This window comes from Tauraco erythrolophus, chromosome 11 (genome assembly GCF_009769465.1).
Source record: "Tauraco erythrolophus isolate bTauEry1 chromosome 11, bTauEry1.pri, whole genome shotgun sequence".
NCBI classification, from domain to species: domain Eukaryota; kingdom Metazoa; phylum Chordata; class Aves; order Musophagiformes; family Musophagidae; genus Tauraco; species Tauraco erythrolophus.
In genome coordinates, this window is record NC_141475.1 from 23,753,539 (window position 1) to 23,777,830 (window position 24,292).

Below are 24,292 nucleotides of genomic sequence, written 5' to 3' on the forward strand. Positions count from 1 at the left end.
CGGCAGTCACAAGCCACAGCACAGGCTGTCACGTGCTGGCTGGGTGGACTGGAAAGGACATGAGGAAGCATGGGATTATGTTGGTGGTGACGGTAAAAGCACAAATCTGTAGGAAATCAAGTCTCAGAAATTCAGGGGACAACATACCAGCTTCTTTTGGAGTTAAAAGATCAGGATGTTATGTTACGGAAGTGTTGAGTTATTAATGCTTTGGATGATCAGCACTGAGAAGTGCACAAATGGGAAGAACATGTTTTATCTTACACATCAGCAAAAGTCAAGCTGTCGATGCAAAAGGTTGCAAAGTCTGGAATTTCAAAACCCAGCTGTAGCTGGATGGGTTGGTTTGGTCACTTTTGTTTTGCCAAGCTTCCTGGATTACATTTCACTCCTCCTTAGATTTCCTATTTTTTTCCTCAAAAGAACTTCTCTTGCAACTGAAAAGAAACGTAACAGTGGAAATTATTTTCCTTTCCATATTCCAGATCTTCATGGAGTTCACATGTTGCCACAGACAGCCACGTGGTCGTCGCCTCCCCAGCAGTACTTACTGACTCTGGGTTTCAGAAACAAGCATACTGGAAAAGTCGTGGAAAGGTGTTTACAAAGAAGACTGCCAATCTTTTCAGGTACGCCAACTTGCTTAATAGCTGGGCTAGCTCAGGGGTGACCTCCATGTCCTTGCTAAATGAGGTGGGTCGCGGGTTTCTCGGGACCCATTTCTCTGTGCCTGCAGCCCTGTCTGTCCAGAGAGCTCTTCCCCATCCTCCTCTCTCCTCCTCCAGTTTACCCATCATTTTGCTAGATCCTTTACGGAAAATGTATACGAATAAATGCAGTATATGGTTTTGTGATTTCATTTCCTAGACCAGAAAGCACCTTTGCGCGTTCCCACGAAAGAAGAAACAGCAAGCTTTTGGGAAAGCACCGGGAACAGGATAGCGAGAGTACAGGATTTTATAAGGAGCACCAAACTCACTGTAAGTACAAAATTCACTTTCTGGTGTGTAATGTGTGCGGCAGCAGAAGCCTGTGCATGTGTGAATGACGTGCTTTTTGGTGGGTAATTCATTCTGCACATACTCCTCCTGTGTCCAGAAATGTTCAGTGAATTGCAATAGAAACAGAGTTCAACTGGGTTTTAGATACCTTCAAAAAGTAGCCCTAATTATTCAACAGTGTACTTAGTTTATTTAAAATCACTTTGCATGCAATTTTCTCACATCTTTATGTCCTATTATATTATATCCCTACTTCACATAACTGTCAAAACTACTCACTATATTTAATACCCATGGTATACTACACTTATCACCAGGATCTCCATCAAGAGTTAATAATTGCTACTTGAACCATTTCTAGCGATTTAGATCCTGATGCCTACATAGTGAAGTATGTGAAATAACCTTCAAATCTGTTACAACCGTATTGAAGGTATATTAGTTAATTCTACTCCATACTTTCTGCAATAATGTACACAGCTTTTTAGCACTATGGCTTTGATTAGCACAAAAGGTCAAAAATCAAATTTGCATGTAGACTAGACTGTTTTAATGCAATTCTTAAATTATTCTCCTGAAAATAAGTGGAAGCCTCTCGTCCCTAGGTTGTAAATGCTAATGTTAATGCTTTTTCCCTAGCAATAAGTTTTTTAGTTTTCTGTATGTTGAAAGAATCGGAGCCATTTCCTCGTCAGGGGTGTCTAAGCAAATCACAGGATTTATATTCTTAGGTTTTGATACCAGATAGGAGGTTGACAAAAACTGCTACTTAGCAACCCCTAGCAAGGAAGAAACATTAGCTAGATATTTAGGGAAGCTATTTCTCCTTTACTCTCAGAGAGCAGCTGCTGAAACAACAGTAAGTGCTTGAACTCACATGCTTAGTGGGAGGTAAAGGTGCTTAGTGCTTCGCCAAAACGGGCACTCATAAAGCATCTGCATCGGCGCGAGGCAGGTGGAGCAGGCTAAGGGCAGACATCCCCAAGGAAACACACAGCTGCTTCTTTCCAGTTCTTTCCTAAAGCCATGTGCTATTGGCTTCGGATGACCAAAAGCCCAAGTTATTGATGTGCAGGCTAACAGAAGTGGCATCTTTGGGAAAGTGAAATACCTGTTATTGTGGTGTGCACTGAACTTTAAACATTTCAGAAGTTAGAAGTATAAACAGACAGTGGGGTGGGTACTGGGTACAGAATAAAAGCCTGTTTTTTCTGAAAGCCGCAGTAAAACTGAATTTTTAAAGTTTTTTTTTGACCGCACAATTCTCTCTGAGTATGACAGAGCTTTTAGAGGTGAGTTTCCTGTACTGCAGTTACTCAGTCCCTAAAGAGTATTGGGAAGAGAAAAAAAACTTGAAATCGAGTATATTTTGAATTCTCTGTAACTACTCTGTTCTGTAAATTAATTTGGAGGAACAGGACCACATGGTTCAAGCAGAGATATGCGGTATCTGGTATCCAGGGTATAGGGAAAAGAAGACAAACTCAGCATGTAAGAGATGAGAGCAGAGTGGTGTTTTACATTTGCTCAAGCCAATCCCCACTAGCTGTATGAATTTACACTGCTCCTACATAGTAATATTTTCTACCAGCTCTAGAACTCACCTCACACATTTAAATACTCTTGCTGAAACAGAAGAGGGCTCTCAAAAACACGGGGTGAAATCCCAGCACCACTGAAGCCTGCAGCAAACTTGCCTTTTTCCCAAGGGTGTCAGCATAGCATCCCCGTGGTTCAGGCAAGGTCTGCCCAAGTGCCACCTCCAGCAGCGGCAAGAACGGGATAGAAGGTTTGAATCATGGTCCTATAGATTAATAACCAACCACCAAACAGCCAGTATGGGAGCTTTAATAGCGAGGAGGCAAACCCCAAGACAGAAGAAATTATCACTAAGTTAGAACAAACAGCTGCCACTTCCACATCCATTATCGGTGGAAACATATTCACTTTCCCTTCAGTTTTCATAGTGTTGAATGATCCAGGCAAGACAGAACCTCTGACCCAAAGAGCAAATGACAAAGCCAATTATACCTGATAATACAGATAGGCACAGAGCCAGAACTGCTCTGCTACTGGTGATTAAAATCTCTTTATGGACCTGGCAGAGATTTGGCCACTTTCGCTTCCTTGAAAGTATTCCAAAATTTTCTTCAAGCTAGAAATACGATTCCATTGTATTTCCATCATGCACAAACTAAATTAAAAAATTCTGCAAGACAAACTTCAGATACAGACTCTAGCTTTACAACTTCCTTTAAGAAGATAAAAGAAAATACTTGGGTTTTAATAGAACAAACATTCCTTTCTGCCCTCTTCTTCATTTGCAGAAGCAAATGTACAATCCAAAATGCTTGTCCTAATCAGATTTTTTTTTGACAAAAATTTCTCAGTGCTAAAGCAGAGCTTATTAAGCCATGGCAACGCTTAATATAAGTGGATTCTGCCACCTCAGTTTTGCAGCTACACAACCTGGAGTTAATTACATGATTTATACACACACCACTGTTGGTAAGGCGTGAAGTTAAAAAAAGCAGAGCATTTTCTGTGGGCTTCCCTTCTTCATAAAGAACAGCCAGCCCCATTTAAATCAAGGGGACGTTTGCGTATTGTAAAGCAAGAAGCATTTGAGAAAGAATGTCGCGGTCTGGTCCCCGCGCAGCATCATCTGCTGCTGGTGGGGAAATGCCATAAACCTCATCTACCCAGAAATACATACCGGGACACAAAGGTTATTTTATTTGCTTTAAAAAATACATACCAGTCAGACCTTCAGCTACTCATATTCCAGTCAAGATTACCAGCATAGACAAGTGGCTATTCTATCAAGTGATTTTACTGGGGTAATTTCTGCTGCTTTGTACACACCAAGCTTGCCTTTCTCCTGCTGTAGTCCCATGCCGATGGCACACGGTGCTACTTAACAGGAGAAACAGTGGCCAGAGGGACTTATTAGCCTGCTCATATTATAGAGGTGAACAAAACCCACCATATGATTCACAGCATGCTGCGTACGTTTACAGACCTCGCTGTTTTGCTGTCTATTTTTTAAGCAGAAGGAAAGTGTTCACTACATACAGGTTTCTGCATACACATTTTCTGGAGGATACCAGGGTCATTAAAGAAACATTATGATGGATTTTTTCCACTTGTTATTGCAATGCACTACAGAGCTGCTTGCAAGGCATAAATTCATTTACATTTTGAGCTGAAAAATAGTGGTAAAGACCCCACAACAGAAAAGAAGGACTACTGGGGGGCATTCCAGACTTTTGCAAAATGGTGTTGTTAAAGCTGATAGTTAAACGTGCCACACATATTGGGTATGACAGATCCTGCTTTAAATCCAGGCTGACCAGCCACTTTGCTTTTCTTTTTCTTTAGCGCTTGGCAATTAAACATTCTTTATAAATAGTAGTGGCATAAGGGATGACTCCTTCCTTGAGTATAGAGAAAAAGTGAAGGTATCATCCCAAAATTCTCAATACATGAAAGGACACATGATTCACTCCTCTCACATGCTTTCCAGCTCCTTTTTGCAATGAAAACCTGTCCTATCTTTGCTCTGGTTGTTAGTGCTGGGTATTTAGCAACAGCAGGTAAGCTCCATCCAGAACAGATCTGCTTTTTGAGGGTGCTCTTTCATCCCAAGGTGAGAGGAATGAGGATGTCACAAGGCTCATCCTCGGGCATCAGGACCTTATTTCTCTCCTAGAAGGAAGGTCTTCAAAGACTTTTTTTTTTTTTTAGTTTAAAGGGAATTCCTGCAGCAAAAAGTTTTCTGGGGAAAGCTTCTCTCTTGAGAGGCCCCTGCCTCAGGCAAGACTGCCCACTATGAATGAAGTCCTTAAGAGAAACTCCATCAATTGCTCACTTTCACTTTTTTCTTTAAATTGTCCTGGGAATAACCAGACAATAAGGGTGAGGCCCATCCAGAAAGTAACAGCATCCTAATTTAATAATTTATTGTCCTAATATGTTACTGCATTTCTAAGGTGAATGCAACTGTCACTCTATGTACTGCATTTGTTGGCTCCTTTGCTACCTGGTTCCTCAAATGTGTTTCTCTCCTCTTCGTTAAAGGAGCCAACTCTTTTCCACTGAAGTCTCCATTTAGGTTTGCTCTTTACTTAACCTTCACTGTGCCTACCTGAGCTGGTTTCATCTTCATCTGATTGCTTGGCCACTTTATTATGTTTTTTTTTACTGCAGCTTAGTAGGCTCTTGAATTCTGGTCTAGTTCATGTAATTCTCATCATGTGGTTCAGCTCCCCGTGGAATTTTTCCTCCTGCCAGCAGCAGTTATTTACTTTCTCTTTCTGCATTTTTCGTTGTCACTGAAACGCCACCTCTGACAATGTTCAGCCTCCTCTAATCCTTTCAAAAAAAAAAACCAAAACCCCGCTGTAGGTTATTTATTTATTTACTTCCAACCTAAACTTAAATAGCATTGCTAGATCCACAGAGTGCATGTTGGCACAGATGCCCAATTTGTTTCCCATAGCTACGTGGCATGCTCTCATATTTTTCTGGAGAGTCAAGCAGAGAAAAAATTGTTTTCTTTTTGCCTTTACTTTCTTAATCATTGGAGAAGCCCCCAACAGACACAGCATGATGAGAGAGGATTTTTACCTGCTTTCTTAGCTGATGACTCAATATACTCATTTCTTAGCGCTTAGACAGAAAGGTTTTGGGCGGATTTCAAGAATAGCAGGGAAAAACCTTTTGCTGTGTCTAAAATGTTGTGAGACTATTTTATGTTGATAAGAGCTCTCCTCTCTCATTAGCTGATTGCTTCTCCTTATTTTAATGCATACAGCTCTACCTTGGGACACAGCTATGTGGCTTTCAAACATCGATGATCAGGTGGAGACAGAGCTCCATTTTTTTCCTTGTTTTAGTGTCATGCTAACTAGACTGTGTCAGACTCACAATTTCACATATCAGAGATCACAGAAATCTTTTTTTCTTGCTGCTGTCTCCCACTAATACTAGGCCAGGTCCTCAGAAAAGGATTTTTCAACTGATAAAAATAGTTCGTAAGAAGGTTGTCCTGGTCTCTTGACTCCTGGTCAACAGGAGTTCATGAGAAGGTAGGCTTGGTAGGGATCTTCTGGCTCCTCAAGTCAAATTACCTGCTTCTTTATATCTTTGCATCACCTAATATCCTCTTCATAAATTGAGTAAAATCCAACTTAGAACTAGTTAGGCTTTCAGAACTAGTTAGGCTTTCTGCCTTTTGGTGAAATACACTGCAGACCTTCAACCTGAATTATATATATATTAATTTCCACCACAATCTTATTTGTACCTATTTATACACAATGGTCCTTCTGTTCTCATTGTCTTTTATCTCTCCTTCCTTTTTCAGTTGTTTGCTCTCTTTGGAATTTAGCCCTGCATTATGTTTATTGAGAAGAATAATAAGCTCTTGGCATTTTCATTAATAGACTAATCAAACCATACTTCTCTCGAAAGAGGTATCTCCTGCTGGCTTCTCTCTGCTCCATGATGCTTGGGTTTAAATTAACCTCTCCAAGCACAGCTGACTGGAGCTGTCTGCAATACTCCAGAGAACTGCTGACCAGAGCTCCTTTTCCCTGTGCAGTGCCGGATTCTCTCCTTCAGCTCATGGAAATACCAGTTCATTGGCTCAGCTCTTTCTTTTTCAGTGGTTTTCATATCTGGAATTCCCAGGTTGTAGCTGTGTTCCTGCCACTGGTCTCCAGTGCATGGTCTTTTATTTTGTACTATTTTACAATTATACTAGGTACTATATTAAAAGGGGTAAAATTAACTATACTAGGATTACTCATGTCTTTCTAGAGTTTAAAGAAAACTAAGCTTTTTCTTTTCTTATTAAGACGTATAGAAAGCAAGAACAGTGTTGTTTTAAATTCTTAGACTTGATACAAAAACTATGCTGATAGTCATTTTGATAACACTTGATGCTGGCCTAGTGCAAATTTCTGCAAAACCAAGATCAAGATCAAACCAAACGATCACGATTCTTTGCCAAGAGAAGTGCGTTTTAGAAAAGGGACACCATTAAATATAATTCAAAACTTTCCTTTCACCCTGTTCAATATACAATTGGACCTAGAATCACCTACCTGGAAGCGTACATCAACGGCAGCATCAGCGTGCCACCGTATGTGACTGCCACAACAAAGGTCTGCTAAAAATACTGGAAGTGCTTTTGAAAACTAATGCCAATTCTTGGAATTTCAGGCACTTAAATACATTCACAACCCTGATTAGATGAATGGAAATATCACTCTGAAGGGCTGAGCATTCAGATGTGCAATGGCTACATCTCGTCGGGAATCTAGGCCAAATTGCTTTTGAAAATCTCAGTAGGGTGTTTATTTGCATTTTTGGCATCACAATACTTTTGAAAATATGGTGGTAAGGCTGCCATCCGTCAACCTCTTCAGCAGGTGCTGAGATTTTATGCAAGCACTTGGCTGAGTTTCCGTATTCACATGCTTAAAATTTACCATGTGTCTAGCTGCCTGGAGGATCAGAGACCACCTCTGCAGGTTTCAGTCCCACAAGGTTATATATTTGAAAACTATGGATTTGCCTAGTCTGCAAACAAACCATAAGCTGACACACTGCACGGTTTCCTCAACCTCTTCACTGAAACTTTAAAAGCAATCCATAAAAGTCAGATAATATTTAACAGAGGGGATTATAGAAAAGCCATTTCCAAATGAGAAAATTGCATTCATATTTGTTATCTGCTGTCTCCCCTTCACATATATTATGACTACATATTTATTTTTCTAGTACTACTAGAGAGATTGGGGGGGGAAATCTTTTTTTTTTTCTCTATAAAGATTTTCAGCAACATTATCTTAAAGGTGCTCGATGCCATATTGCTTATAGTATTAGCAGCACAAATATACGTGACAATAAGCCTCAAGGCATAGGACTTGAAGGATAAGTGCGTTTTCTGCAGCTCTCCTCTAACCTACTTGCTTTTGCTGAAAAAACAGGACTGTCTCTGTGCGTGTTCACGTGCAGTAGAGAAGTTGTATTACGCCAGCATCCTCGGCCGTTTGGAGAGAGTCGAGGAACAGTCCCAAGTGGTTAATCAAGCAATGGCTGAGCTAGCAACCGTTCCCTACCTGCAGGACGTCACTCAGAAGGATGCCGAACTAGTAAGTATTTATTTCTGATACTTGTTTTGGCCTTTAGAGGCAGAGAGCCAGGGAGAGAAGGGTTGGGGCAGAGCACCGCACTGCAGTTTGCTCTGGATATCTTTTTTTTTTTTTTTTGAATGTGCGGACCTGAAGTAGGTTTAAAATCCTACTGCAGTGCCTTGTCAGAGGAGGTGCTAATCACCTGCAAGGATGACTTTTATAGAGCCAGCATGACTCATCTGTAGGCATACTTTTAAAACCTCTTCTTTTCCCCCCAAACGTCCCCAGATCAGCCTGAGAAAGTGATTGCAATTATTCAGATCTTGCTACTTTAAGGTATCTAACATCAGAAGCCACCTGCAGCAAAACAGGCCAAATCTAGTTAAAGCTGAGGAGAGAGGGGAAAGGAGAGAAAAGATTTCTCTTTCCTGGCTCCATCTACAACTTGCTCCCTGTCACTGAATAAACCCATCTACCTGCTATGCTTTTGGTCTTCCTTTGAAAAACAAGGCCAGTGATGCCAGCAGGGCTGTTGCAAGACTAGAATCAGTAATAGCTTGATAAATATATTGATAACCTGCAATCAGAAAGTAATGTATGGTTACTCTTCCACGAGGCTGTCCAGTTTTCTGATGAGGGAAGGAGCTCAAGTACATCTAAATATTAAGCATTTCATTCTAGAAGAAAAAAAAAAAAAGTCCCTGCACAGTCTCTGTATTTAAATGCAGTCCAATTTTGACAATCCAACTGTGGTTCGCTAAAAAAAAATCTCTTGGTTTTCCCAGAGCCAGTCCCTCGCCGTTTGTTTGCAATCCTGCAAAGCTCCTAAGCTCTGCAGAATTAAAGCTTCCCAGCAGCTTGCTTTAGGGGAGAGGAGCAGTGGCCTGCAATTGCAGGAGGTGGTTGCCAGACTTTGAAGTCTGGGCTCGAGATAAGGGGAGACGACATTGCAAAGAAACTCTGTTATTAAAAGACACTCTCCTTTTGATGCAAGTTTCCTGGTATTAAACTTCAGCAGGCCCACATTTCAAGGCTGACTAAAGGGTCTTGAGTTATTGGTACATATTTCAGTGATGGATTTTTCTCCAGGGGGCAATATTTTCAGCACATCACGCGTTAGGCACAGGCTGTTACACTCTCGCCTGTATCTTGTCATGTAGTAATCACGAGCCTGACCTCCCTGGAAAGCTTTTTGGGGGAGGCTCTAGGCCACCCGAGACAAAGGTCTTCAGTCTCTTAGGGGTAGGACTGGGCAGAACAAGGGTCCGTGCCAAGAGATTTAAGTGACAGATTGTAAATCTTGCAATGAAACACATATGCTTTGTTTACTGAGCCCGAGGTAAAAATGTTTTTTAAAAGAATAAAGGCAGAAAATCTCTACCAGCTATCCTGTCCAGAGCATTAAAATGTATTCATTCAGTATTCATTTATTTTTCTTTGTCCTCTCATCCTCCTGTAAGATATATCTGTAGCCTGTGTGTGCAAACAGAGGCTCAGATGCTTCGTAGCTAGAATATTTTAGTAAACTTCAGGCACCACAGTGTTAAGGCACAAGACTGCAAGCAAGAACTTGCAGAGTGGCTTCACCAGGGAGTGATTAATGGGCTTTACCTTTCCTGGTGGCATCAGCCCACATGGCATAGGCTCCTCTTGTGCCGGTTGGGACCGTTTCCCGACCACATCCCAACTGCATCAAGCACAGAACATTGCTGCCCACCGTTGGGTCTGCACGCCCGAACCATCCAGGCAGCGAGCAGAAGATCCTCATTTGCTCAGCCTCCTCATTTCATGGAGTCCAGGCAGGATGAAACATTTGCAGGACTGGCTGGGCTGTACTGGTGTGATTCAGCAGCCCTCAATGGGTGCTACAGAGGCAGCCCCCCCGCCAAGTCCATGGGGTCAGAATCACAGCACCCATGCTGACTCCACGTGCTTCTCGCTGTACAGCAACATTTCTAAGAAATAGCTAAATTTTTCCATGAAGAAGACTGAGCTGGCCAAATTCTAATCTCAGTTGTACTAATAAAAATTTAAAGTAATTCCTCTGAGGTCATTCTAACTTTACCTTGGTAAAACTGAGATAAGACTTTATGACCAAGAAGGCAGTTAAATTGTGTGAGTTAGAAAATGCTAAAGATGCCAAATGTTTATTATCACATACAGTATAAGTTGTATAAAGTTTAAAACACACTGAATTTATAATAGTGCAGTTTGCCCTGATACAGCAAGAATCCCAAAGGCATTTCAATTATAAACTCGTCTGTGTAAATGTCTTCCTGTAGCTAAATAAATAGAGTCCTAATCTATAGCATAGAGAACGTCAACTGAGGCCTTTTTAGATCAGTATTTATTCATAGACCCTGGGAAAACGAAGATTCCAGCTAGCTTGAATAGTTGAATACAAGTGGGGAAAAACCCTGAAGAAAATCTTTCCAAGGTTTACGATTTCAATGTCACCATATTTGTACATCATAAATCAAGATGAAAGCTTGTTAAAAAAGCAGAAATCTATTTCAATTTAAAATCAATGAGGACAAAATATTTTTTGAATGCAACATTTTTCCTTGGAGGGGATTTTCCAAAAAAAGACCAGCTTTGGGAGCGTAACTGTGGTTTGCCAACTGCCTGCTCTTGTGGCGTGCATGTTTTCTCTGCCAATAGAGCTGGTGAAAAACTTTCGGTGATAAAAATTAAAACCAGAGCATATGCTGGGCACTTTTCACTGGGACATATCAACATTAGTGAAACTCTAATTGGAAAGGTTTCTTGTTTCAACTTCTTGCCCGAAGCAGTGAAGCCTCCAGCCAGGTTGGGCTGTTGGAGCAGCCCCTTGGGGGTGGCAGATGGATGTCCTGGTCCCTGTCCTGGTGGCTGCTCTTCCACCAGCTCTTCAGAGAAAATCATTCCAAGAAAAACAATGGAGAAATTCTCCCCTTTCCCTGATCAGTTCCCCCTCTGCCTGGTTTGACGCAGGATCTGTGCTTTGCCCATTCTGCCCTTAATACCCTTGATCTCCAGGCTATGTCTATTCTGGATTCATAAGAGATCTGTCATAAAAATATCATGATGGAAAATTTCTGACAGGTTCTTGACTTTGTTTGCATTAAAATCAGAGGCGGAAATTTGCAGGTTTGTTTTTCATGAATATTAATGCATGACTGACTTAGGAAAAAAAGGTTTCATCAAACGTTTAGACCAAGAAGATTCAACTAAATGGGTGCCCGAGCAGAGAGAAAGCAGGCTGGAACTGACCAAAGCAAATTTATTCAGAGACTCAAATGAAGATTCCTGCATCCTTTATCCCATTTTGGGACACAGACAACGAATTTTGACTTCTAAAACCTGAATGCAAAGGAAAACTTGAGGAAATACAGATCTCCTCCTTGAACCTCAAGGCACCATTTTTATATCTTGAGCAGATGAGCCTAAAAGCTGATGTTTTAAGTTTCATCACCTCACCTACTCATATGAGACTGCTGCCCATCTATGTACAGATGGAGACAATTTCTCTATGAATGCTTACACTTACACTGAGCAGTCTGTACAGTCTCATAATGAGTAACAAATTTGGGAAGAGACACCAAAAACTACCGTTTGGGTTCACTTTAACTAAACATTTTTTAATAGAGCTAATAGAGCACAGCAAGATCACAGGTGTTAAACACAAGTTTCTTCCAGCTCATTCCTAGATGCTGATGATAATGGCTGCTCATAGGAGGACACCCTGTATCCAACCCTTATCTCTCTGTTACTGAATCAAGAGCAACTCAAACATTTTCAAGTGTTTGGGAAGGGTGCAGGAGTGAGACAATAATATGACTAACCTGAAAGGGTACTAGAGTAAAGCAATACTACAACTAACCTGAATTTTAGCCTTCCCTCTAACACTAAGAGGGAAGTTATACTGGTTAGCAAGTATTTTCCTACAGCTTCTTTTTATAGTTTACACTAGAAATTGTCAGCCTTGTTTTTATGCTCTGTTATGCTGAATGATGGGGAGAAGGGAGGGTTTGCCAAAGCAAAAGGATAGTAAAAGCAGGGAAAATGAGCTAGCTACTTCCAGCTACAGTAAAAGCATCTCAGCTTTAGTGTTGTCCTCTTGTGAGGTTTTACATGCTGCTTTAAATTATGATACATTAGCCTTGGGAGAAAATACTAAAAAGCATTCGTGTACGACACAGAATATCCCAGACAGCTAAAGAATGAAATACGGAGCCTTTATTTTTTACAACCCAAGTCTTCCTTTACTAAGTATAAACATTTACTGCACTAAAACCTATAGGCTTAAATACAAATTTTCCAGAGGATTTTTTCCCATTGTTAAGTATTCTACATCCACAATAATACAGTGTAATGGCTGAAGCAAAGATGAGGCAGCAGTGCTCATTGTGTGAAAGATGAGTAATAAAATCATCAGTGTACAAATGATTTTTTAATTAGGTTTTAATCTGTGTATTTAGAGAAGTTCTTTCTGTGTGAATTCCACACTGATAATTTTTATCTTGGTGCCACAGCTGCAGTCACTAATGGCAGATGCCATGGACACCCTTGCAGGAAGAAGTGATGGAGAACGTGCGTGGAATGAAATTGAGAAGGTAAAAACCTGCAGCAAAGGGCAGGAGAGTATATTGTTCCTTGGGGAGTAAATGTCCACCTGAGTCATGTCTGTTCAAAAGGCAGAAAAGAAAGTAGGTGCCATTTGAAACCTGACTGCGTGCCTTGAACTCTGTTAGAGCTCAGGCACTAACCACAAATACATAATTTTTATTTGCTTTAGCCCTTATGGTTGATATCTGTCCTTGTTGATGGTCTCATGTGGTTATCTAATGAAAAAAAAAAGGCACCAACAACCTGAATAGCTTATTTTTGGCTGATAATTATACTTCTATCTTAGTCATAAGGGGTACTGCGCTAATTGGGTGTGGGGGAGAGTAGTTAGGAGTAAAATTCAGCCCAACAAATTAAGTCCCTTTGTAGAGCTCAAATGAGACTTTGGCGATGAGAGAGGTAAGGGACATGTAAATACCTTTCTGGCATCTCTGCACAGCAACCAGTCAATTTAATTCTTAAAGGATTTGTGAAATGCAGGAAATGTTGCATTGGTTCTCTGTACAGAGGAATCTGACCCAACGTAATGAGTAATAGGTCAGGCTGGGATGTCATAGGAGTATCTTACACTTTCACAAAGCCTTTCAAACCAGAGCAAATCACAGCTCTGAGCACTCAACACCATTGACATTCAGCCACTTCTCAGGAAAAGGGTAGCAACACGTCACTAGGACGGGAAAATATTACTCATGGTTCAAAGCATTGATCCTACCCTACGTCTCGTGGCTCCGTCAGATTCCAGACGGACACACGCTTGCTCTGAGTTGTGGCTGCAGTGGGAGGCTGGAGACCAGAGGGTTTGAATTTCTTCCACTGGGGACTTGAAATTGTCCTTCTTTGAGATTTAGGGTTTACAGACAGATCTCAGGGAAGATACTGAAAACCCAAAATCTGGCCATTCTGGGTCAGTGTGACCAGGATAAGCAAATAAGACAGCGATGTCCAAAAGAAATCACAGGGTGGAGGGTCAAGGTATTTTCAAAGTCCATATTTTCAAGTGATTTAAACTAAAATTTCAGAAGGCATCTCCTCTGAGAGAAAGTCTGTGAAGGTGTATTGCCTCGGTTAGCTGTCAGAGCAGTGGCTCTTACTAAAGTTTTCCAAATACAGAGTGTTTTCAGAAAGTAACCAAAACCTAAATGCCCCAAATTATAGACAGGCTGTGTTTCATCTTTTTCAAACATTTGTGAGGCAAAACAAAGGATAAATATTCATATCGCTTTTACATTGTGCCAGGATGGTCTCCAAATCTCTTGCACCTGCCTACAGGTCACAAGAGAATCTTTTGCAACACAAACGCTATGTGCGAAATGAATTTGACATTTATACAATTACATACATATTTCCTGCCATATATAGTAAACATTGATAACTAGAGGAATACAAATAGTCAATATTTACAAATAGTCAATTCGCTATACTTCAGTTTATTAATATGTATGTATGTCCATCCTTTATATTTCTCTAGATACCTTCACTTCAGTATAGTCTTAATGGAAATCAAGCCAACATTTTAAAATGGACTAGTATCCTACATTATACCACATGAAACTCCGCATAATTCAATATTCAAGAATAAAATTTACTGAATCCATTTTAAAATTTGGTGCCTCAAAAATTGTTTGCATTCTGAACATAGTTTTGGATTTCATTTTTGACAACTCAGATAACTATTTGATTCAAAGCATGTTGTTCCAAGCAGAACTCACTGTGTTTCGTAATACAAAAATATTTTTTCTATATTATGTCAGAACAAAGAAACGAAAAGCATCATGAAATATTTCTTTCCTACTTTACTTTTTCCCCAAAATTTAATATTGGCATATTCGACATGTTCTCAGGAAAAAATTCTCTTTGCGTAGAGGAAACAGGAAGACACTCAGAGAGTTAGGCAGGAGTTTTGCTGGATTTTTTTGTTGGTTTGTGGGTTGGGTTTTTTAAAATCAGCTCTAATTAAGAATGTTACGCTAGGTTAAAGAACTCTAACATATTACTGAGAAGGAGGATTAAATCTGATGATTAAAAATTGATGTGGTGTGGATTACCGCACGTCACTCGTGCTAGAACCGTTACGAAAAGTTCGTTATTTCTCAGTTTGCTCATCGCGTGACGCTGACTGTAGGAGCCTACAGAGAACTTTCACACAGCTCTAGTTACAAGGTAGTTATTTGTATTTTCGCTATTGAATTAATTTACATACATTGGAAAGCGAAAAAGAACATAACGGAGTTTATACAATCAGCTATAAACGCAAAACTCTGGAAAGCTGACAGCTACGCTACCACCAATGAAGTTTGGCTTTTGCGATAGAAACAGCTGTTGCACCTAATGAAGGCACTCAACGTTTTTCTCTAATGCAGCAGAATTATAGCAGTGCCTATTTTCCAAATGGTTAAAGGGTCTGTCAGAAGTGCCATTACAAACCACTGTTTTCAGAGTTTTATATTCTGGAGTCGGCCATAAAAAATTCATTCAGGCTGAAATCTGACATAGAAGGGCACAAAGCCTGACACCCGAACACTTTTCCTCTTGTCACGGTGGAGGGCTTATCAAATTAGTTCGAAATTAATCTGGGCAATTTTGAATTTACAGGACCGACAAAGCAGTAAAATATGTGTAGCTTCAAGTGTTTTGGGTGCTCCGCTGCTCATCCAATTCACTGACAAATTTATGTTTTTAAGCGAACTAACTTATCAAACAGGCTAATTATTTTTGGAAGCTTTAAATACAAAGAATTGAAAAATGACCTCGTAATTAGCTGGAGGAAAGAGAACATCAGTGCACAGGAGATGCCTTTCTCAATATAAGGACTCCACAGCCACAAGGAGAGCTGATCCAAGAGAGCCTAGATTACCTTGGGAGATAAAGAAACATCCTCCCACAGAGGCTTTATCCAAGTACTAGATATCCCTGAAGAATGCCTCGGAGACAGGAAAAACAGGCTGAGTCAGTCTCCCCCAAATCCCTATTCTGCAGGATTTTACCAACACTTTTCCTTGCAGTCCCCTGGATAAAATGTAAGATTTGTATTAGCAATCTGGGGAAACAGACACTTGGGTCTAAGACCTTTCAAGCAATTAATGGAGGGATCGAGTCCCAGTCTACTTCAGGAACAAGTGCGTTCCTAAAAAAAGTTACCGCCTTCCTTCTTTTTATACTTGTTAGACATTCCCAAACCTTGCAGAAGATTCAAGGCACCATACTAGGGCTTAGGAATTATTTTTTTTAGTTACTAGCTTGGTTCAAATTGTGTTATAGGTTGAGTTGTGAAGGTCTTTAAATAACACACCGTCAACATTTCATGAGAATGGACTTCTCTGAAGCCACCCTTGTGAACGGAAAGCCCTCCTGAAATAGTCAATGGGAAATGTTACAAGAAAGAGCATCAAACACTCTCTTTTAAAAAGGCTTAAGCCTTCATCAGTGAACAGAGGTAGAAAAGTATTTTTGCTTGCTGGATTCTGAAGCGTAAATTCTCTTCTTAATTCAAATTACATTTGATTTTTTTATTTTAACAAGAGTGATTCAGCCCAGTGGTTTGAGCAATGACCTCTGGTGCACAAGGCTCACCATCAACCAACAGGAAACTTTCAAGAGATATTGAGGGGAACTCATCTGATAACTCAGCTCAGTCCCACAATACTTGGTCCAGCCACTGGATCTTAAGCAGATGGAGATGCTACCATAGTAGCCAAGTCGACTAGCTGCTTTGCTGACAGGGTTATGTGTGATGTGACACCTGACATGAACACAAATGCTGGGACTAGCAGTAAAGCTTGGCCCTCAGTGACTCAAGGGACCAGGTCTCCACATGGCCATTGCAAGACCTTACAGCAGCTCTAGACAGGCAGAGAGGTTTACAGTATCTCAGATATATAAAATGCCAGGAAGTCTCCCCCTTTCCTCTATAGGGCCTTTGCTTCTCTGGAGTCTTGTAAGAGGAAAAAAAAAATAAAAATAAAAAGAGATTACTTTCCTATCTCATAAAAAGATAGTAATTCATTAGTAAAGCCTCACAGTATTGTTACAGTGAGAGGCATTTTGTTAAATAAATAGATACTTTTGAGCCTATCAACCAGAAACTTTTGACATCCAAAGAGAGGAAAGCTGTACAAGTGCAAGTGCCAGGATGGCTCTGCTTCCCCTATGAAGATAATGTAGTTCTACTTCTCTCCTCCGTTTAGCCCCTAGGCTTTCATAGCAGTTTCATAGGATCCTCTTAACATCATCTGAACAGCCAAAGGAGAGACAGGAGTTGGCAAATAAACAGTTTCCTACACTTCCACGTGAGACACTTCATAAAACCTTCACATCTGAGTTTACCTCAAGGGCATCACATACTTTGCAATTTAGATAAGTTATTATGCCCATCATTTGCTGAGCTCAGTGGAATGCCTGTTTCATAAATCTGAAAGCAGAGCAAACATGGATGAGTGAATAAAAGAACAGATGTAACTTACATAAGGATAAGTATATAACAAAAGCTACACTAATATATGTGAATATGAAATTAAGTAAAATTAGCCTAACATATTACATAATCTTTTAGCCAGGCACACAGATTTTCCGTAGTTGACCTCTGCTTACTACATCTCTGCCATCTGCAACAGCAGGGGAACGCTATCTGATGGACTGTGCTCTTCCACTGACATTACCTCTTAATTGAAAATCAAGCCATGGAAAAGGGCCATAGACTTGCTAGGCTTTCGGTCAGCCAGAGGAGCAAGGAGAGAGATTTGTAGTACACTGATGGAAAGCGGACATGTTGCTGAGTAGTATCGTGCTGGCTGCTATGACAGTTATTTGATGTGTATGACTTTGTAAGGTCTTGTAAAGTCATCCAAGCCCATGCCACAGCCACTGGGAAATGCAGTGTTCTCAGAGCATGCCAGCTTCAGAAGTTGCTGTGTTTTGGTGCACTCTCTTGACCCAAACTTGGTTATTCCTGAATTAACAGAAGGAAACTGGTTCCTGGTTTGTTCTCTTCTTGGGGCTGTGATGTAGCTACACGTGGATCCAATTATGAAAAGGGGGAGCAAAAGTTGGGAAAGGATAGGAAAAGCACGTTTTCTGGAACAGGAGTGGAAGTCTAATATGTAATGTCTAATGTGTAATGAAGTAAGAAAAGTACAAATGCAAAAAGAAAATAATGTTAGTGGCACTGATGCAGGTAGACTGAAAGCAAAGGAAACTGAGAGCAGAGCAACCAAGTAGAAATGCAAAAAAGTTTAGAGTTGGCCAAAGATTGGCTTCGTGCTAAGATTAGAGAAAACATATTAAGACATTCCAGAAAGGATTAACTCAGAACCAGTGATAGCCTCGAGAGGGGCAAGAAGTAACCATGGCAGAGGTTTCTAACTGAGGTTTCACTGAGTGAAATTTTCAGACCAGGCAGAGGAAGTAAGGAGAGTATGTGAGCAGAAAACGACATCTGCCCCATGGAATCTGAGGCGATACAGAAGGAATGTAGGAAACCAAGAAGTCCCATTAATAAATTCAGCCTCTCTGTAGGGACAAGAAAAGCGTGACAGCATTCGCAGAGCTCTTTGTGCAAAAGAGAGGGATTTCAGCAGTTACCAATACTCCTGGTCCCTAAAATTCAATCCCTGCCCTTTTGAGTCCCTGGTCCTTTGTGCCTTGCCCACAACAGAAGATGCCTCAAGCAAGATGCCTTCATGGCCCTCAGCTACATTGGAAGAAGCAATTGCATCCTGCCCATTTCCCACTCTCCAGACACCAGTATCTAATATAAAGCTGAGCTAATTACTGACCACACACTAAACATCCATACTTCCTGATCACAACTAGACAAGCATCACAATATAAAACCAGAGGCTGTGACTACTAAGAAACAGGGAGCTTTTGGGCATACAAGGTTTTATTCAAGTCTGAAGCAGAGGCAGCGACTTTCAGATTTGCTGTTCCACACCAGAAGGAAAATTTCTGTACATAGAAGCATGTTTTTTTTTCCAGCTAAATCAGTTAGTCTACTAACAGATATCATCTATATCCATAATGCTTAGGCCGTCACAGCTACAACAAAACACTGCTAACGCTACTAGGAAGCAGTGTTTTGTGATGAGAAAGGCTTTGGTCTATTCCACCAAGCTATAGGGTGCGATAAGTCACTGGAATAATTTTAAATAGCAGCAAATCTAGCAACTGAGCAGTAAATGTCCTAAACATTGGAATAATGTAGCTGGTTGTAGCTGCCTGGCAGTTAAATCACAGGCGATTCTAGGCATTAACAATCCCCACGTAAGGATTTAGATAAACATTTCCCCAGCCCTTGCTAATCATGCTGTCAGTTATAAATGAGCTGTCTGCTTACCTGCTGCCCTCGACCAGAGAAGGTCTCCAGCCCTATAAACACTCGCTACCAGGTATTGTTACTGCTGTGAAAAATAGCATGAGCCAACAAGACCGCTCATAGTAAACACTGCTGTGCTGGACAGAGATTTCAGGAGAGCTTATAATGTACGAAGGGACCGTCTGAGTTGTAAGGTAGTTAATAAGTGTAATTCATTACCAGCATCAATATTATTTTTATTTAGTTCCTCATCAACAAACACTTTCCTCCATCTGCTTTTAGTGCTGGAGCTTTGCTAGTGGGCTAAGAACTGACTGGCAAACACCGGTTTTCAGTGTTTCACTGGACTCATTCCTTTACAACGGAAACGCGCAACAGAGCTGCCTGTCAAACCTCTTTCTTTAAAAAAAGGCAGTGCCTACAAACGAGGCATGTGAAAATACAGGAATGAAGCATGAGGGACAGCATATTTATCTTTGGCATCAGCATCTGAAGCTACGAACATTTCTAGAAGCAGGTCGAAGGCAAGAATCGTGTAGTTAGTTGGGTTCCATTGCCAAACCAACATAGGGAAGTGACTTTGGCCTGACCATGGTAGTTCAGATCATGCGTAACTGTGCAAACCCATCCCTTTCCAAAACCAACCATAGCAGCTCAAACACGCTTCACTTAATGTACAAACAGTAAAATCAATTATTTTTTTCCCATATACCGAGCAATCTTTGTTCTAACTGTCCCTACTGCAATATACAGATTGAGATTTCATTTTTATTAAAATATCAGTAGCTTTTCTCAAGCTTATGCTCAGCTTTTCCTCCTCACTCTATGCAGCCATCCCTGCTTACTCGTAGACCCTTCAAGTACTGTTGCTTTGGTTATGTTCACTCCGAGTAGCTCTGGGAGACAAAGGAAAATGTTGAGAGGTACTTCATGTTAAAAAGGCAACTCATTTGCCTTCTATTACTAATAGCTCCCAAGTAACAAAAATAGATCCTGTGCGCCAAAAGATCCTTTTCACTGTTACATGTTATTTATAGCTCTTGGGTATATTTTCAAAAGCACCTGTTTCTTATTTGAGAGTGACTCCCTCGGTTTGTATTGAGATTTAGGAAGTTCAGATGCTTGGGCATGGTATAGAATGCATCCATACGCATCCATCTGAGACATAGTTGTACAATTTTACAGTTTGCAAAGTCTGCTTGCTGCTTATCCATCTAAATTTTTTTCTAAACAAAGTTATTTTCCCACAGGAGATTGTCCTTGTGGGATCCTGGCTCTCATTTCATTGTAAACTCTTTAGCAAGTACTATAACCAATACTTTGCATTGGTATTCAAATTCATGCTGATCTTTTAAAAGACCCGTGTGCCTTCAAGTTAGCTTGTCACGAGAATAGCTCCCCCAGTTTTGGATAAGCTGTGGAGCTTCCTTTGGACAGTCAGTAAGCCATCAAACACGGACATCTGTTCCTTGGAACAGCCCCCTTGCAGCAAAGGTTGACAAGTTTTGTGACATCTGTGGCCCATCAGGACTTGGACAAAGCCACGCTGAATGATGGATAGTATCACAGTGTTCCCTCATCATAGTTGGTACATGTCAGGTAATCAGGAACCATATGTGGGATGTCTTATCCTGGTAAGTGCACAGGAAGGGCAAAGAAGATGCTTGCATTGAGATATTTCAGGGCAAAACCAGAGGCATCCAGACGAGTTCAGAAGTGACTGCTAGGGCATTACCAGAAATGCAGTAAGTTTTTCAGAAAAGGAGATGTGAACTTCCCATAAAGCCCTGCTTTGAAGAGGAGGTTGGTCTGGATGACCTCCACAGGTCCCTTACACTGAAATCTTTCGATGATTGTAATTCAGCTGCAGCCAGCAAGGGCTGCTTACATATCCCTCCACGCCGCGAGCCAATCAATCAGGATGGCATCCAGAGAGCAGGGCTGAAGGCTCGCAGCAGCGAGTCTCTCCCCTTTATCCATCACTGGACAACGTGTACAAAAGGGTACGATTAGAAATATTTTTATATGCTCCAAACAAGGCTTGTACTGTTCCTTATCTTTGTGTGGATCTATATAATGTCATTTTCAAGAACTCCTGTAGGTCCAAATCAAATCCTAAGCCAAAGGGAAACCACATATTGCCTCACCTGATTAGACCCTCTGCAGTTCATCCCTCCAGCTAATCCTGTTGCATTGCCTCTTGCCCAAAGGGCTCTGTGTTTCCATTGCAGACATAAACTGCATTAGTGTACCAAAAATGTAAGTATTTAGAGATTCTGCCCAACCTTAGGGAATGATGTAAAACCATTTCGGTTAAGAACACGGGGATCACCTCGGTATCTGAATGGACCACAGATCATTTTCTTCTCCCAGCAAACTCAGAACTAGAATTCAGAGCAGGCTAATTGACTCGTAGTCTGTCCAAGTACTCTGGCGCGCCAATTACGCTTTTCACCTTCTCATTCCATGTCAGAATAAAAACGCCTTGATGTGTGGCACTGAGGAAAAGCAGACACAAACTCGCTCATTCAGCTGATTTTCCCAGAGAATGAAAGCACAGAAATACTTTGGAGACGTGGCCTGTCCATGCTGTAGCTCTGTGCGGGTGTCTCAGCACCGCAGCAAAGGCTGTGCCATTGAGGCCAGCAGCTTCTTGGTCTGAGGTGGGGACTCAGAGGTTTTGTCCTTCCCATTCGTTCCTCTGGCATAAAAAATAGCATCATTTCCTTCAGGTGGGCCAGACATGTTTGCTTTTCTTATCCCATTTCTCGTTTTCATTCAGCCTGCAGCCTAGAGATCCCTCCATCCCAATTCCCCTAAGCATCTATCATGCAGACCCAGCATTAGCCCGGTGCTTTGGTTCCCCAGGTACCTCCGTGGTCTCATGGGTATAAAACTGCAGGTGGACAGTTGAAACACCAACACTATATGACTGTACTCTTGCAGAAGCCCGGGTGTTTTCTCGATGTTCATTCCTTTGCTTTTTCATCTGTCTCTCCCCAAATCAACAATTTTCACCATTGATATGTTCCACAGCATATTATCATGCAAAAATTTGAAGCACAAACGAGAATTTGGGGGTAACTCAAAATAAATGCAATATTAACGTAAAGAGCACAAAATAAACTCTATTGAGTATCTGGTTCATTTTCAAATTTCTGTCCCCAGACTCCTACACTTCTCTGCTTAGCGTGATTCCAAAACACCTATAAGTACTACACGGACGTGCTGTGGATTAAGCATATAATTTGCTTTAAAGGCATCTTTTGCTTCTCTTTCTTCCCTCTTTCCATTTGATCTTCATTCTGTCCATTCCCTTTTTTTCCGGCTCCCTCCAGCTGATCGCAGAGGCCAGACTAAAGACAGAGAGGAAAGTTAAGTGAAAGAAACGGGGTCAAGAGCAGCCTGAAATCAGGACCTAACAAGGAAGAAATGAGAGGATCTTGAATGGAGGGGCAGTCATGCACTGAGGAGCCTCTAGCTAGGCCAGGGCTGGAGACATCGATCCAAAGTAAAAATGCTGCCACTGAACTGCTGGGAGTAACTGGGGAGGCAAATACTCAGAATATCTTGAAAGTAAGATGTCATAGCAGTGGAAAGTCAAAAATAAGTTGAAGCCAAATTTGTCTTCTGAAGTTCTCAGGTCACCAGGCAGTTCAGAAAAAGACCATATAGACACAGTGTAGCTAGGTAGATGGGAGAAGTGCAGTTTTGGATTTCAGGAGAGTATTTAAGGGACTTCAAGCACTAAGTTCAGCCTCTGAGAGCTGAGCGCAGCCCGGGCAGATGGGACGCGATGCTGCTGACCAGCTCCTGAGCGCAGACAGTGGCACACATGGACACTCTGTGGATCAGAGGATTAGAGGCTGGGAAACATAACCCAAGTACCAGTAGCACAGAGGATTGACCCAAGATGTTGATCTCCGTGCGGTCTGGGATCAGACCCGAAACGAGCCTCATGTGAGCCGCTAGCAACACCAGTAATGAACGCTCCGCTGTGAACCAAGTCCTGCAGAGCTCTTTGCTTGGGCTTCAGAGCTGCTTTAGCCTAATTAGTAGCTAAAGGGTTCAGCTATATAACCCTGGGATTAGGTCTCAGCATCAGTCTGTAGCCAGCTATTGCTCTGCTTGGGAATTAAGTCACAAGTCTTTTCCAAAATCCACTTTCCTACAACAGCTGTGGCTCTAACACTAATCACGTTTGGGCTGGCTACAAACTACGTCCTTCTACCTACTCCCATGCACACAGATTCTGATTTAAACAGTTATTGGGAGGGGAAAGAAGAAAAAAGAAAAAAAAAAAAGCAAAGTTATTGATTTAAAAATTTACATTTCCCAATGAGAGCCCCGAAGGTGGCTCACCGCAGTCAGACAGCAGAAGAGCGGGCGCAGGGAGGTTTTAAATCAAGGCAAAAAGGCAGAACATAATGCTTCCAATTTACTTTCTTAAAATGAAATGTGCAAGCTAAAAAGCCATGAATAAGCACTACTGCACGCTGCAGCCACCGAAAAGAGATTTTTAAGCCATTTCCCCCCACCTCCTTTATCTTGTCAAGAGACTGTATTTTCATTGTGTTCATATGGTAATTTAAATCATGCTAGAGCTCAGAGCATACAGTGTAATTGTAAGTCGGCGAGGGTTTGAATGCCATCACTGCTGTGCAAATAACATCATCAGCTCATCAGCTGTGTCAGTAACATTGCAATTATGTAAGCAACTATTATTTCCACCCCTGATATGCCATATTAGAACTTATTTTGGGGGCTGGAGCTGACAGGTATTCTATAAATATGAAAAGCACACAACAGCAGCCGAGCCACGGTTCGAGGTAGGGACGTCATTCCACCGGGGCTTTCTGGTGGCATCACCAGCAGTTCAAGGCACTGCTGGATGGTCCTAAAGGAGCTGCTGTAAAAGCAGTGCCCCCTTTGCCCTCACCCCACACCCTACCCATCACCTGGGACCCCATTTCCCTTCCTCTTACCACTCTTTGTGCTCACTCAAACACACACACTACTCCTAAAATAGAAAAGATTACTTTTAACCTCAGGAGAAGGTTACACAGACATTTTAATTTGGCCTATTGCAGAACAGGTTTTGGTGATTGTTTTTTCATACAGCTAAGGTTCTGGACTGGAGCTTGGTACTAAGTCTTTCTGAGACTTCCCATGTGTTTTTGGCCAGATCAATGATTTCCTAAGCTTCTATTTCAACTTCTTAAAAACGA